The sequence below is a fragment of the Schistocerca piceifrons genome, chromosome X (assembly GCF_021461385.2).
Source record: "Schistocerca piceifrons isolate TAMUIC-IGC-003096 chromosome X, iqSchPice1.1, whole genome shotgun sequence".
Taxonomy (NCBI): Eukaryota; Metazoa; Arthropoda; class Insecta; order Orthoptera; family Acrididae; genus Schistocerca; species Schistocerca piceifrons.
The window spans coordinates 761723537-761740501 of record NC_060149.1 but is presented as its reverse complement, the minus strand read 5'-3'; positions in this window follow the sequence as shown (position 1 = coordinate 761740501).

The window sequence follows — 16965 nt, the reverse complement described above, 5'->3', positions numbered from 1 at the left end:
CGACAAGTTGACGAGCAGTTATTGATAAGTCCTCTCCCACACAATCCGAGGACATCTCCTCAAACTCTGTGTTGTGAACAATTCTTTGTCGAGGACTTTTTTCCAACTCTCTTTGGTTTTGAACAATCTTTCTTCGCTCTCGTTTTCCTCCACAATTATAAATTTGTTTCAATTAAGGCGATTCATTGCAACGTTTTATCTGTTACAGGGAGTTCGGAAATTACAATTACAAACTTGTAGAGGCGTGTGAATACATAGCATTTTGAATAGGAACCCATGTCCAGAAACGTACCGTTTCTGTTCTACGAGGGCTTTATTTCAGATGTGTAACGTGACCAAGTCTGCTGCGGGAAGAGAAAATTGTCAGTCACTTATCCTGGTATGAAGTAGGGTAGACGGGATGACGTCTACTGCGTCTGACGATCACCTGATGTCACTTAACATCTCCATTGCTACGAGACTGTTGTAGAGACAGAGAAACATCTGCTGGCACAAGTTCTGGCTGCTGCACTAGAAACTGAAGAGACACCAAGTGGGATGGAGAGAGTGTGTAACAGAACGTACTTCGTAGGGCACAGTGTCTGTAACAACGTAGGTGGTCGCCACATCGAGCTGCTGTTGTAATGCGTCATTACTGTTCTGCACGTACGGTACGGTGGGTTATTTTTGTTTTGAAATAACGTAAACACGTACTGTTTAAGTGTTCACACAAAAAAATGTGCTTAAGTTATAATTGGACGTTTCGTTATGTTCCTTTCCAGCTGCCACCTAATAATTGTGAAACGTCCCCTTAGAAAAATTATAAATGACTGTGCTTAAACTGACATACAATATTTTTTAGCGCAACGTAATCTGACTTTCAATAATCCCTACAAAAGAATGGCCATGACTAACATTAACCTATACCTTTCACAAATCACTTACCTCACAAAAATCTTCGTTACTCTAACTACTACAATACAGCGAGCGCCACTACTGCCAGCTAAATAAAGGATTCAAGCTACTGAAGGCACTAACTACTGATAAGCATAGTTAGCAAATGAAAGGTTTTGATAGAGAACAGACAATGTATTTACCTTAATAGTGTTCAAAAGTCATAATATATATAGCAGTTCATGACATCCATTCTTACAAATGTACTGTTTCTGATGGACACACGTCCAGATCATTCGCTCTCAAAATTCCTCCATTTCTCCCCCTACATCCACCACTGCTGGCGGCTCACCTCCAACTGCGCAACGCTACGTGCTGTTAACAGCCAACTGCCCAACACTAACTACAATAGCAGATTCCAACAATGCAAACTAGCCACAGGCTGCACACAGCACAGCCAGTGATTTTCATACAGAGCACTACGTGGCGTTACCAATATAAAAACCTAAACAGCCTACATACAATTGTACTGCGTCACTCCTAACTCATGTCGTCAAGCAGAAGTGGATGAGTTCAGCGTCTGAATGAAAACCGTCGTAGAAAGGAAACAGTACTTATGCGGACAGGGTTTTCTATTCAAAATATTATGTACTCACTCCCCTCTACAAGTCCTAGAAGCTTGTAACGGAAATATCCGAACACACTACATTTATTTGCCTTTGTGGTCACATCTTGTTGCACCGTGTTTTGAATGTGTGACTACGAATTTCATGTTGCAAGTACTGTACTACTTATGAAGATTAGTCATGAACTGTAAACATTTGTAACCTCCGCCATGGATACGTAATAGATTGTTCTTTATTGTTTTCCAAAGCAGCTCCTCCAATGTCGATGCTCCGAGTATTAATTTTTATGTCGTATAAGCAGTTTACAAAAATGTGCTTCACATGCATTGCTCATACAAGACATTGTACTGTCTGAAAGTTCTATTTTAACCATAAGTTCAGAATACTGACTCATAGCTGTAATAATATTCAATCCTCTGGCTTGTACCTGCAAAATATACTTTCTGGAGTTGCCCATTAACTATAAACAAGTGTCTTAAATGCCCCTCGAACCAAACGCAGGAACATCTACACACAATAACTGTCCATTAGTCGTGTGATATTCCTTACTCGTTACATAGGCGAAATATTAATTTGTTATTCTCATTATACATAATTCATATACATTCTTTATTTATGATGTCAGTTTTTTAAATCAAAAGTTTAAAATTCAAAGCTACTGTTTCGTGATTTTCTCTGTTTGCCAAAATCCATATTCATCAGCCGTATTATGTATTATGAACCAACAGCCCTCGTGAAAATATTGAACTTTCTACACTGAGTAGCCAAAGAAATTGGTACACCTGCCTAACATCGTGTAGGGGCCTCTCGAGCACGCAGAAGTGCCGCAACACGACATGGCATGGACTCGACTAATGTCTGAAGTAGTGCTGGAGGGAACTGACACCATGAATCCTGCGGGCTTGCCTGTAAATCAATTACAGTACGTGGGGGTGCAGATCTCCTCCGAACAGCACGTTGCAAGGCATCCCAGATATGCTCAATAATGTTCATATGTGAGGAGTCTGGTGGCCAGTGGAAGTGTTTAACCGTAGAATAGTGTTCCTGGAGCCACTCTGTAGCAATTCTGGTCGTGTGGGATGTCACATTTTCCTGCTGCAATTGCCCAAGCCCGTCGGAATGCTCAATGGACATGAATGGATGCAGAGGATCAGACAGGATGCTTACTTGCGTGTCATCTTTCAGAGTCGTATCTAGACGTATCAGGGGTTCCACTCCAACTGCACATGCCCCACACCTTTATAGAACCTGCACCAACTTGAACAGCCCCACGCTGACAAGCAGGGCCATGGATTCATGGGGTTGTCTCCATATCCGTACATGTCCATCCACTCGATACAATTTGAAACGAGACTCGTCCGACCAGGCAATATCTTCCCAATCATCAGCAGACCAGTGTCAGTGTTGACGGGCCCAGGCGAGGCGTAAAGGTTTGTGTCGTGCAGTCGTCAAGAGTACACGAGTAGGCCTTCGGCTCCGAAAGCCCGTATCGATGACGTTTCGTTGAATGGTTCGCATACTGATAATTGTTGATGGCTCAGCACTGAAATCTGCAGAAGTTTGCGGAAGGGCTGTACTTCTGTCATGTTGAAAGATTCTCTTCAGTCGTCGCTGGTCCCGTTCCTGCAGGACCTTTTTCCGGGCGCAGCGATGTCGGAAATTTGATATTTTAGTGGATTCCTGATATTCTCTGTACATATTGCTACCTCGGAGAGGCTGTGTCCCATCGCTCGTGCGCCGACTATAAGACTACGTTCAGACTCGCTTAAATCTTGGTAACCTGCCAATGTAGCAGCAGTAACCGATCTAACAACTGCGCCAGACACTTGTTGTTTTATATAGGCGTTGCCGCACTCAGCTCCATACTCTGACTGTTTACATATCTCTGTATTTTAATACGCATGCCTATACCAGTTTCTTTGGCACTTCAGCGTATTAGCGCAATGGGCCACTTCTTCAAATTAGTTACACAACATATGAAAAACCGAAGGGCGAGATATCGTTGCAGCTACTCAAGTTTTAGGCGTATACTGGGACACAACAATCGACAGTTTATACATTAATACGGATGACGACACAGAAAACTTATCTGATAGACCTAGTACCAAAAATAAACTATTACAGACTACAGCTAATTTTTGCGACTAAGGTTATTCTGTCAAGTGTGAATCATGGCAAAACTATTAGTCCAAGAAACCTGGTGTAGGGAACTGATTGGAATGAATTACTGTCCAACAATCTGGTAAAACGATGGAATACTTGGGTGTCCATTGTACCTCTGTATCTCTCCGTATCCCGCAACTGATATTAACTACTAAAGATCACGATGTTCTAATTCAAGTATTTTGTGAAGCTTCGGAACGACCGTATGGGGCAGCTCTGTTCTTCCAACAGTGTTCTACACGACAACACAATGATTCACTTAGACTGTAGCAAGAACAGACCTGTACCTATCAAAAGGATTATATTGTCAAGTCTGAAACTTCTAGGTGAACTTGTGGGAGCACTATTACTAAGTTATTTCTACACAGCTGAAAGGTACGACATTACTCAGGCAACTTTGTGGACGGGCGCCACAGTGACCTTGGGCTGGATACGCAGTTACGCGAATCGATGGAAGACTTTCATCTGCAATAGAGTGACGGATATTCAATAATACACGTCGCCTAGTCAGTGGAGGCATTGTTCTGGACGTGACAACCCAGCGGATCACCTGATACGGGGCCTGCAGTTAGACTGGGATGAGGTGTACAAGCAACCCGATGCTAATGTAAAATATAACTTATTTCATGATAAACTTCTAAGAGAATTTGAAAACTGATTCTCCAAGAAAGTAGTTAAATCTAATTATAAGAAACCATGCAAAAGACCTTGGCTTACTAAAGGAATAAAAATACCTTGTAACCGCAAAAGGGAACTGTATCTAACAACAAGAAAGAGTAATGACCCAGAAATAGCCAGATATTACAAAAAACTACTGTGCTACATTAAGAAATGTTATTAAAAAGTCCAGAAGCATGTGCATAATGTCTGAGATTAATGGCTCTGAAAACAAAATCAAAACAATTTGGAATATTATTAAAAGGGAGACAGGGCAGCCAAGAGTACAGGATGATGGCATTACCATCAAAGCGAATGGAAACTTGACAAACAACAAGCTGGAAGTCGAAAACATTTTGAATAATCATTTTTTTAATGTTGTAGAGAAAATAGGATCCAAATGTTCATTAGAAGAAGCAAGGCAATTAATGGAAGAGGCCTTACTCACACAATTTGATACAATTGCAATTCCACTCACCATTCCTTCTGAAATTAGGAAGATAATAAAATCTCTCAAGAATAAAAGCTCACATGGTATTGATGGCATTTCCAGCAGCATAATAAAAGCATCTTCCCAAGAGATAAGTGGGATTCTTAGTCACATATGTAATAGGTCTCTGAAGCAGGGTATTTTCCCAGATAGACTGAAGTATGCCATTGTTAAACCACTGGATAAAAAAGGGGATACGTCTGATGTCAACAACTACCGCACAATCTTTCTTCTGACTGCCTTACCCAAAATTCTTGAGAAAGTAATGTATTGTACAGTAGCTTCACACCTTCGTAAGAATAAAGTTTTAACAAAATGTCAGTTTGGATTCCAGAAAGGTTTCTCAACGGAAAATGCTATATATACTTTCACTAATGAAATATTAAATGCTCTGACTAACCGGTAGTCACTCATTGGGACTTTTTGTGATCTCTCAAAGACTTTTGATTGTGTAAATCATGGAATGCTTCTATATAAGCTCAAGTACTATGGTATGAATGGGACAGCGCTCAAATGGTTTAAATCATAGCTAATTGGAGGGGTGCAGAAAGTTGAAATAAGCAGTTCACATAATATGCAGGAAACTGGTGATTTCTCAAACTGGGGAACAATCAACTATGGGTTGCCACAAGGTTCGGTCTTGGGTCCTCTGCTGTTCTTAATGTATATTAATGACTTGCCATTCTATAGTTGCGAAGATGCAAAGCTGGTACCTTTTGCCGATGATACAAGTATAGCTATCACACCTAACAGGCAAGAATTAACTGATGAAATTTTAAACGAGGTTTTTCAGAAAATCATTAAGTGGTTCTCTGCAAATGGGCTCTCATTAAACTTTAACAAAACACAGTATATACATTCCACACAGTAAATGTAATAACACCATTAATAAATATAGACTTCGATCAGAAATCGGTAACTAAGGTAGAATATTCAAAATTTCTAGGTGTATGCATTGATGAGGGGTTGAAATGGAAAAAAAAACACACTGAAGATCTGCTAAAACGTTTGAGTTCAGCTATTTATGCTATTAGGGTCATTGCAAATTTCGGCGATATACATCTCAGTAAATTAGCTTACCACGCCTATTTTCAGTCTCTGCTTTCGTATGGCATCATATTCTGGGGTAACTCATCATTGAGTAAAAGAGTGTTCTTATTCCAAGGCCAAGTCTAACACATGACCCTAAGTTCTCTGCTTCTTCTATAAAAGTAATAGCTTACATGGTTTGCGAATTTAGAAATTATTATTTTTGCGTCCTGTTTGTTTCTTTCGAAGTTCACCTTACACTTTATCAACTGTAAACAATTATGTGAATAAATGTCTGCATGTTATGCAGCCTAAACTCAGTCTTGCTTTTAGTGACAACCTATTAGGAACTAGGAAAATTTTTAACGGATCACATTTCACACAGCCGTGGAATATAAATTTAGCTAACAGCATGTGAACGACTATGAACAACAATAATTGTGTCTTATATTCGGTATGTAACATTATCTGCGATTTTTAATTTATGAAAATATTCTCATTATCGTTGTATTCAGCAGTGAGTCCCATGAGTAACAAACAATTTGTTTTACTATAATAGAGAATATTGGTTACATGAAGTGTCTGCTGTTTGCATTTTTTAAGGGACAGAGTGATGACAGAAATATTTTTTACTTAAAACATGAATTTATTGTATGAAACGTTTCCTGTTTGCATTTCTTTAAGAAGAGAGTTATATTTGTAAGAAAAGACGTTATTTTTCTTTACACTGTACTAGTGTTGCTACTAAAAGTCAACAAAACACAGCACGCTGTATCTCTGGTGAGTAGTACGTTAACTTATGATTGAAAACGATAAGTTTTGCAATTTTACGGCTCATTTTGCATGGATTACTTCACAGAACAAACAAGAGGAAGAAGGCGAACATAATTTTAATCTGAAAGTTCTCGCACCGTGAACTGAAATTTTTCCAAAATGACATACTTCTAAATATAAATTTCAGCACCAGTAAGTAATTATGTACCTGTATGTTGTCTGTTCAGAAAATTACAATAACGAGTCAGATGCCCTTGGCTTATCTTTCTTGTGTGCACGTAGTCTCTCCTAAAATTAATTTTGTTTTGCACTGAGTTCTCGCTTTTTGGCCATTCGGCCATGCGGACAGTACAGCTATTGATACACTCATCATAAATTTACTCACTGCCTTATAATCTTGATTATTTACTTGCATAATCTTATATTCGTTACTGAAATATATCTGCAATCATTTCCGTGAATGCTTTCTTTCAGCCTGAATGATTCACTCAGTAAAGTGAATTTCAAAACACAAACTTATGTTCGAGTATGGACTCCAGTCTAGGACATCCACGTTGCAAGCCAGTGCAGTTCGTAAACGTTAAGTTATTCATTATATGAAAGACAGCATTTCCTTCCGCGGGAGCTGCCGCCCGCTTAGCTGTCCGCGCCGGCCGTAACCATGGAGACAGCCACGTGCTCCTCCCACGCTCAACCCTCCGGCCGAGGCCAGGTGATGTGCTACGTATCAGCCATACTGCAAGTATTGATTGTTGTGCGTCCCTATGACATCCACTCACTATTCCCAGCAACTCTCTCTTACCATTTGAGGTGTGTGTAAGGTTTCCTGCAGATTCGAGGAGTGTAAGGGTAGCTCATGCTGAAGAGAACAGAGCATTTACTGAGAAAATCAGATGTCTGCTACAAACGTATAATAGGTCATAAATGTACACGAAATTTAAACTGTTACAGAAGACCTTATTTGATCGGCATGTGTTACAGAGATGGGAAAATAATGCAGAATACCGAGCGCAAGTACTCTCTCAGCGGTGAATAGAGTGATTACCCATCTCCTTAGCTGAGGTACCTATCTGGTCTCACGTTGCGATAGCAGAATTTTTGTTGTCGTGCTTATGCGGACGTGCTTCTCCCCTTAGTCTGCTCGCAGATCAAAACGCAAATAGTAGCCGATTTGATAGCAGTGTACGTAGCTGCAGCATTCCAACAGATCCAGACAGCCTACTAGACCCGCTCATGCAGGTGTGCGCCCGCAGGGAGGAACCATTCGATATGGACAAGCTTTACAAGGATCACGTAAGGGCTCATGGGAGAACATACTTCGATTACAGTCAAACTGGCAGCAAGTGCTACGCCACCGTTAAACACCCAAACTGCTAATAGCACAACTTAATGCTATGCGGAGTATACTTGTAAATTCGGAGCTCCCACGGGTCCTACATGAACTAAAAAGTGACATTCTGTGCATACAGGAGCCCTACACTAGACAAGGGCATATCCCCAACTTTCCTCCAAGTGCAGTGACAGTTGCGGAGGGGACAGGCTGCACGGCATCTGCCATAATCTTAAACAAAGAAATACATTCAGTCAGAATTACAGAGCTCTGTTCCGAGCACCTAGTTACAGTTGAAGTCACACACAAGGGGGATACTTGGATCATCGCGTCGCTGTACGCCCACTTCTGTCATTGCATCAAACCATACGCAGACCTCATCAGAGATGTTGCGCAATACGCTGGCACCAAATACTTCTCATCTGTGCAGACATAAATGCCAGATCAACCCTGTGGCATTCAGACAGAACTGACGACAGAGGTAGAATAATAAATGATATCATCCAAGAAAACTGACTACACGTACTCAACAAGCAAGGACATCACCCGACTCACATGTGACACAACTGTCATTCATCAAACATAGACATCACCCCCGTTAATAATGCCGCCATCAACCACGCACGAGACTGGACCGTACATGACCAGATCACTGCTAGCGACCACATCATCACACTAACCGTAAGTGGTGCACCAAACGTCAACACAGAAACGCAACCAAAAAGACTATTATTTGACAAAACAGACTGGGACAAGGTCAGACTAAAAATACGTGAGCACATACCGCAAGACATCAGCGGCAGTGTTGATTACAGAGCACACATGCTGACAGATATCATCACACACACACACACACACACACACACACACACACACACACACAGACACAGACACAGAACACCTGCATACCCACACAAAGAATGACCAAACACCAAAATATTCCCTGGACTACACAATTAACACGACTCAAACAAGACTCAAAACGTAAACGTAAGTTTTACCAACGAGCAATTTCAGATAGAGAAAGACAATTACGACTACACGACTACCGGCTTGCCAAGGACAAATATAAACTTGAGCTGAATAAGACCAGGAAAGACCATTGGAATAGCCATGTAGCAGCACAGACACAACTAAACATTTGGGGTGAACCATACAAAATCGTGACAGAGAAAATTAAGAGCCCACTGGTTCTGGGAGCGCTGCGACAGGAGGATGGTGAGATGACTAAGGGCTGGAGACGCACAGCGGAGTTCCTGCTGAGCAAACTCCTGCCTGACGACATCGCAGACACAGACACACCACAACATGCAGCACTGAGACGCGAAGTAGACACAGTATACACCACACCAACCGTCACCTGTCCATTTGCGCAGGAAGAGGTGGCGACAGCGATCTCAGAACTCAAAAACAAAACGGCGCCTGGACCGGATGGTATCCACTCTGAGGTACTGAAAGAAATTGCACCGCAGATCACCCCGTTTCTCACAACGTTGTTAAACGATGCATTAAGGCTGGACCGTGTGCCTGCAGTGTGGAAGACCTCGAAGGCGGTTATCATAAAAAGGCTCCAGACAAAGACACATCAAAATGGTTCAAATGGCTCTGAGCACTATGGGACAACATCTGTGGTCATCAGTCCCCTAGAACTTAGAACTACTTAAACCTAACTAACCTAAGGACATCACACACATCCATGCCCGAGGCAGGATTCGAACCTGCGACCCCAGCAGTCGCGCGGTTCCGGACTGAGCGCCTAGAACCGCTAGTCCACCGCGGCCGGCAAAGACACATCAGACCCCAGGTCATACAGACCAATTTGCCTTATCAATACACTCGGTAAAGTGCAAGAAAAACTACTCTGCAAAAGACTACAAGCACACCGAACACTACGGGGACTGACACCACACCAATACAGCTTCAGGGAAGGGAAATCTATAGATGACGCAATTAACAGAGCCCTCCAAATAGTACACGACACACCCTCCAAATACACACTTGCAATTATGATAGACATCTCAGGTGCCTTCGACAACCTCTGGTGCCCGGCCTTGTTTAAGAGGCTCAGACACCTGCAGGTACCGGAGTCTCTGTATAATAGTTTCATGGACTATTGCAGAGACAGAACGGTCGTTTCGCAAATGGACAACCAGAAAGTGAATAAACGAATTACAAAGGGCTGTCCACAAGGGTCGATCTGCGGCCTCAAATTCTGGGACATAGTTATAGAACCGCTCCTACAGCTACTAGAGGAGCACATCTTGACAGATGGAGTTGTCGCTTATGCTGATGATCAACTCGTCGTAGTTTCAGCAAACAACCGTGCCCAGCTAGATGAAAGAGCCAATGGAACACTTCGGACAATAACCCAGTGGTGCACAGATAGTAAACTAAAGATAGCAGGAAACAAAACAGCTTATACATTGTTAAAGGGTATCCTGCGCAGGAACCCAATAGTCAAAATCGGGGACACAAACATAAAAAGACTAGCAGTCACACGCTATCTAGGAGTATACATTGATGAACGATTGAACTTCCACGAACACACGCGAATATGCACACACAAGCAGAAAAGATACTACACAAACTGGCTAGGCTAAATTCAGAACAATTCAGACTATCCCTGTCAGTCACACGAACATACCATTGCGCTCTCTTCGAGTCAGTACTATGCTTTGCTGCCAGTACGTGGGCCCACAGATTAAATCTCTCAACCAACAGAACCATTGTACGTCGAGGCCAAAGAAGTGTTCTACTTCGACTAACAGGGGCATTCAACACAACATCAAATGACGCACTATGTGTCGTCATGGGAATCTTCCCCATAGATATCACCATCAGGTAGGATGGGGAGAATAGACCAGGTTTGGCAGATCACTGGTGTACCGATTGAGACAACACGCCAACTCAGGGCATGGCGAGCGGATACCTGGCAGAGCGAGTGGGCCAACAGCGATAAGGGCCGCCGTGTATACAACTTCTTCCCTGACATCCGGGAAAGACTAAAACTAAAACATATCGATCCCAGCCGCGGTATGGTACATTTCATCACAGGACATGGCCATTATCCCACGCACCTGCAGCAGACTAATAGATGCACATGCGGGGAAGAAGGTTCCCCTGAACATACTGTCTTCTTCTGCGGACAACGCACGAACACAAGACACACAGTACACATAAATCGCCTGAACACACAGAACGAGCTACATGCCATAATACGCGACCCGGAAAGGTGGATTGAACTCAACAAACTAACTGACGAAATCTCGAAGATCCAACAAATAGAATACTTGCGCAACAGACCCTACCGAAGGCAAGTCGGTCCAAACAGACATCACGATGCCCAGGGGGTCACAGATATGATTAGCACCACGAGTGATGAAGAAGAAACAGATACAGACCAGGGCACCAACACAGATATTGAAGCGTCCAGCGCGGATGATCCACAGTGTCAACCAAGTCAAATTCAAAGAGCAGAGTGGAACAACCGACAAGAGGTGCACAAGTCACACACAATCCTAAAAACAGATTGCACCTTATATGTAAATAGTTAACAGCATCTCCATGTCTAATAAGAGCTTAAAGCTAGGTACCTCTTCAAGGGACCTACGCCTTCCGTTAAGAGGCAGCGCACAGTCTGGATGGAAGGATCTTAATTGTGGTCCCTCTCTTTTGAGCCCAACCCGACGGATACCTATGGTAGATCGGGGAAAACCACCGTTCAGGCTGTGTTGCCGTCGGGGCCGGAAGGTGCTAACTGCCACACCATGTAAGTCTCACTGGCTCAACGTGAATTGTTTGTACAACCAACCTACACAGCATATACCTCAACCTCCACTACACTAATAACTTCTGATCTGAAGCTTAAAGTTAGGCACCTCTTCAAGGGACCTACGCCCCCTGGTAAGAGGCGGCGCACTGCCTGTATGGCAGGATCTTAATTGTGGTTGCTCTCTTTTGAGCCCAACCCGACGATACCTATGGTAGATCGGGGAAAACCACCGTTCAGGTCGTGTTGTCGGCGGGGCCGGGAGGTGCTTGCGCCTGATGTACTCTACTAGGAGCCTTGTAGGCTCAACACAAACCGTTAGCGTCTTTACCTTACTACTTTTACCACAAGTACCCTTTAATTAGCAACTTTGAGCCAAGCACAAAATCAGTTACCTCTCTATTGTATATCGTAAATAGTTTAGCACGCTGGACATGGAGGTCTTAGTCTTAGTTTCTAGCTTTAACGTACCCTAATCTCTTCTAGTTAAGTTAGTTTTTAGGATGGTAGATGTTAAAGGCATGGTGAACGACGGCCAGCGTCTTGAGGGTCATTCCAAGAGCCGGGCCGCCGCCCACAACCAGGTGACGGACAATATTATACCTATCTCTCCTCTATTCAATTCTCTTCCTTCCATCTTTCTAAATATTTAATTTCATTTTGTTTATTAATATCTCACTTGATTTTGTGTTAGTTATAAGTTTTTCTAATGCTGCACAATAAAGATATCAAATGGATGTAAACAAATAGAGCCCACGTCCACGTGGCGGGACACGGGCAACGGTGTGAGTGGGGAAGGGACCCGGTGTGATGTTGCTTTCAGTCACTCCGGACTCCGGACCCAGTCACAGCGGCTAAGTGGCAACATACGACCCACCATAAGAAATTAGACGGTGGGTCATAAAATATAAGCAGCTAGTAAAAAAAAAAAAAATTAAAAAAAATCCACTAGTGTGCTGCATATCCCTTAACAACGTAGAACTCAAACATCCATCGACGCGGTGGTCCACGGTTTGGCGTCATGTCAACCAGCCTTTACTTGCCTCCAACACGTTATCATGTTGTATGTACAAAATGCGCCACAAATTAATGTCTTCACGCAATCGGATAGTTGGGTACCACCTCGTGGACGATGATGACTGCCACCTGATTTGTGCTGCCGCCAATGAGTTCCTTAAACTGGATCGACAATTCGGTGCCTGCTAACTCCACGTTCCGTCTGATTCGTTTGACCCAAGGATTTTCATCCATCCTGAGGACACTCATATCCCCTCCATCAAAAGTCACGCTGCTGTATGGGTCGAGGGAAGGACGATTACTTACCTGCATAATGACGGTGATAAATCACACCTTGACTTCTGGCACTACTTACGAACCACCGACAATGAAATGGGGCACCGACTGCGATATCGCACCTTCCTCGCCAATTACCTTCGCACGATTTTTACGTCACCCCGCTCAGCTGGATAGGACCACGCGCGGTCGGCACCAGCCCCCCGCTGACGTCTGAGACGCCCTGCGCTACGTTTCTACAGGGCGATTTTTTCCAGTGTACAAACTCTAGGGCTTGATCGATGAGAGGATACCGAGCAAAAAAGGTCTAATGAACTTACGTCCAGAAATGCATGGTTTCGATGCTGGAGACCTTTTATTCAGTCATACATTATTACAGAGATTGTGGCCTAATACGCGCTGTACCACGCAGCCACAGTTACAGCATGTGTTGAAAATGGTTTCCGTGTTCCTCAATGCATACGTGTACGCGCCGAAGCAAGTTCTGTCTCACACGTTCACATCGTCCAGGCTGCATCCGAACAGTTTCAAAGGCAGCATGAAACGCTGCTCAGGTGTCTCCAAATCTGCGACGGGCTCTGCATACGCTATACTTTTGAGATGGTCCCATAACCAGAAATAGCACGGGTTGAGAGCCGGTGAACGAGCAGGCCGTGTAAGAGTGTGACAGAGTGTTGTGATGGCAGTGTGTATGACAACCCAGTATTGCCCGGGTTCGGCGCTCAAGAGCTGGGCGATGAGTGTAGTGACGGCCGTCAGTACCTTGGTAAGGATTTGAACGGTCGTGTGTCGAGGGAATAGTGTTTCCAGTATTTCCCCAGGTGATGTGTTGGTGTTGGGTGTGGCAGCCTGAGGTGCTGTTGTGGAGTTAGCGGCCGCTTGTGTGGGTATTGGTGTGTTGTTAGGAGTGGCATTTGTGTTTATGTTTTATGACAGAGGTTGTGGCGCCTGTGTTACTTCTGTGGTGAGGGGGATGGTAGTGTGAGTTACAGTCTCGGTGTCTTGTTGACTGTTTTCCTGTGTGTTATTGATCTGTTGTTGCTGAGTGGCCTGTTGTGGTGATTTCGTGTTCCCCGCCCCGTGTTTACGTGTACGTCTATTCCTCCTCTGGGCTTGGGGTTCTGTGGGTTCTTGTGTGGATGTGTTTTCCTGTAAATGGTGCGTTTCTTCGCAGCACGTGATTTCCGGGAGTGGGGTCGTGTTGTTTGGGGGCATAGGTGTTGGTATCGATGCTTGTTGGTTTCCAAGTGTTGTCTGCGGCTGGTGTGTAGCTGTTGCAGCGGTTGTTTCGCGTCTGTGTGAAGGGCGCTGAGGTTCCGCGGCCTGTGCCTTTCCGCCGGGGCGTGCAACCGTGGCAAACGTTACGCCGTTCCTTACTGGGTTCGGCGCTGGCCTCGGGCGTGGTATGTCGTACTGTACCCTGCTCTTGTCTCGTTTACGCTTCAACGCCTGTTTGTATGCACTGCACTGTCTGAAGTTTGTCGCATGGGGCCCACCGCTGTTTGCACAGCGTCGCTGGTTTGGCTGTGTTTGTGTGCAAGTGTTGGATCTGTGATTGCCAGCGCATCCGCGGCAGCGAGTTGCCAAGCCGCAGCGGAGGGCGAGTGGCCGAACCGCTGGCAGTTGGTACATTGTTGGGGGACGTTGGGTGGTTCGTAATGTTCTACACGTACGTCCATCCGCAGAAAGCTCTTTATCTGCAGGATGGCGCGGGAATCAGCCGTGTCGGCTAACTCAACCGTGTAGTGTGGTAGCGGTGCGTGTGTACGGAACCCTGTCATCCGGGAGGCACTTTTACAGTCGAATCCCTGATAACAGAGCGCCGCCTGTACTGTCTCGTTGGGGGTACTGGGATCCACTTCCTTGATCACGTACTGCTGGGTTCTCTGGTCCAGCGTTCTGTACGTGTAGTGTTCGATCTTCCGATCTCTGAGGAAGGTTAGAAGATCTTTATATTCGTTGTCTGTGGCAACGTACAGTGAGGCCCTACCCCTCGAGTACTTTGCGTGTAGTGTACCGTTTATGTGCCTTTCCGCGAATGCAGTGTTAAGGGCACTAAGGTTCCCATATGTTTGTATAACGACTGGGGGGAAACCAGTCTTATGTTGTGTGGGCACCGCTGTGGCTTTGTGTGCTTTGTTGTTGTTCGCCACAGCTATGTTTGCGTTCTGTTTCGTGTTAATATTGTTGCTAGCCTGAGATGAGCTGGTAGGTGTAGGCGACAGCGCCTTTCGGTTGCCTAGCGAGTTTGGTTGCTCGCTTGTTTGTGTTGGTGTTTTTCTGGGTCTGCGTTTTGGGCCCTCCACCGGCCAGGGCTCTGTGTAGTCGTTTTCTGGGTCCGCTTCCGCCGCCGCTGCCTCGATCTCTTGAGGCTGCAGCGTCGGTGGGACAATGGTACATGACTGTCCAGTGACAGGGGAGTGTAAGGTTATGTTAAGTGTTGCTGTTTCGGTGGGTGAGACGTCTGCCCCGAATAGTTCGGTGATTAGCCGGCGTGACTCGAGCTGCTTTTGCACTTTCGCGCCAAGCTGTCGAACGTCCCCAGCCGCTCCCTTGCCTTCGGTAGTGGGCGGGGCGCGAGTTTCGGCGGGTGCAGTCGATCCTCGCGCCTCGTGTGTTGCAGTCTTACTGTGGGTAACAGCAGGGGAAGTGCTAGCAGCGTCCGCCATCTCGCACTTAGGATTATTTATTAGGTGGGAGGGGGGAAACGACAATTTTGCTTTTCTCGATAGGCGAGAGAAGTGCCTTGTTCCCTATTGAAGTGGGTGTTCCCTACGTTATGCTAACATGCGCTGTTGGTGCAAGCGCGGCACCTAAAGGAGGTGCGGAAGAAGAATGGCCTGCAGCACGCGGGCGTGGTCCGGTGTAGGAGCCCTGGTACTGCCTCAGAGTCCCTAAAAGAACGTGAGAATCACGTTGGGTAACCGGAGGCTACCGGGAGCTGCGAGCCGAAGCTCTTTCGCGGGAGTCAGCGACTGGTTGCGCGGCTTTGTGCTGGAGGGGAGCGAGCTCAACCCTTGGGCACTCGGCCGATTGCCGCTGGGTGGCTGCGCCGGAAGTGTCTGATACGAACTCCCCGGGCGCTGCCGGGCGACTGGCTGCGGAGCGCTGGTAGCGGCCGGCTGGCGCGCGACCGGCTGGAGGGGGTGGCGGGCGAGCTACGGCTGCTGGCGGTCTGCGGCTGCGCTGCAGGATTCTCTCCGCTCGGCGTCCACGCGACGACAGTATGGCGATGACGAATACGCGCTTCCAATGTGCGTTCACCGCATTGTCGCCAAACACGGATGCGACAATCATGATGCTGTAGACAGAACATGGATTCATCCGAAAAAATGACGCTTTGCCATTCGTGTACCCAAGTTCGTCGTTGAGTGCACCATCGCAAGCGCTCCTGTCTGTGATGCAGCGTCAAGGGTAACCGCAGCCATGGTCTCCGAGCTGATAGTCCATGCTGCTGCAAACGTCGTCGAACTGTTCGTGCGCCAGCCGAAGTGGCCGTGCGGTTCTAGGCGCTGCAGTCTGGAACCGCGAGACCGCTACGGTCGCAGGTTCGAATCCTGCCTCGGGCATGGAGGTGTGTGATGTCCTTAGGTTACTTAGGTTTAACTAGTTCTAAGTTCTAGGGGACTAATGACCTCACAAGTTGAGTCCCATAGTGCTCAGAGCCATTTGAACCATTTTTGAACTGTTCGTGCAGACGGTTGTTGACTTGCAAACGTCCCCAACTGTTGACTCATGGATCGAGACGTGGCTCCACGATTCGTAACAGCCATGCGGATAAGATGCCTGTCATCTCGACTGCTAGTGATACGAGGCCGTTGGGATCCAGCACGGCGTTCCGTATTACCCTCCTGAGCCCACCGATTCCATATTCTGCTAACAGTCATTGGATTTCGACCAACGCGAGCAGCAGTGTCGCGATACGATAAACCGCAATCGCAACAGGCTACAATCCGACCTT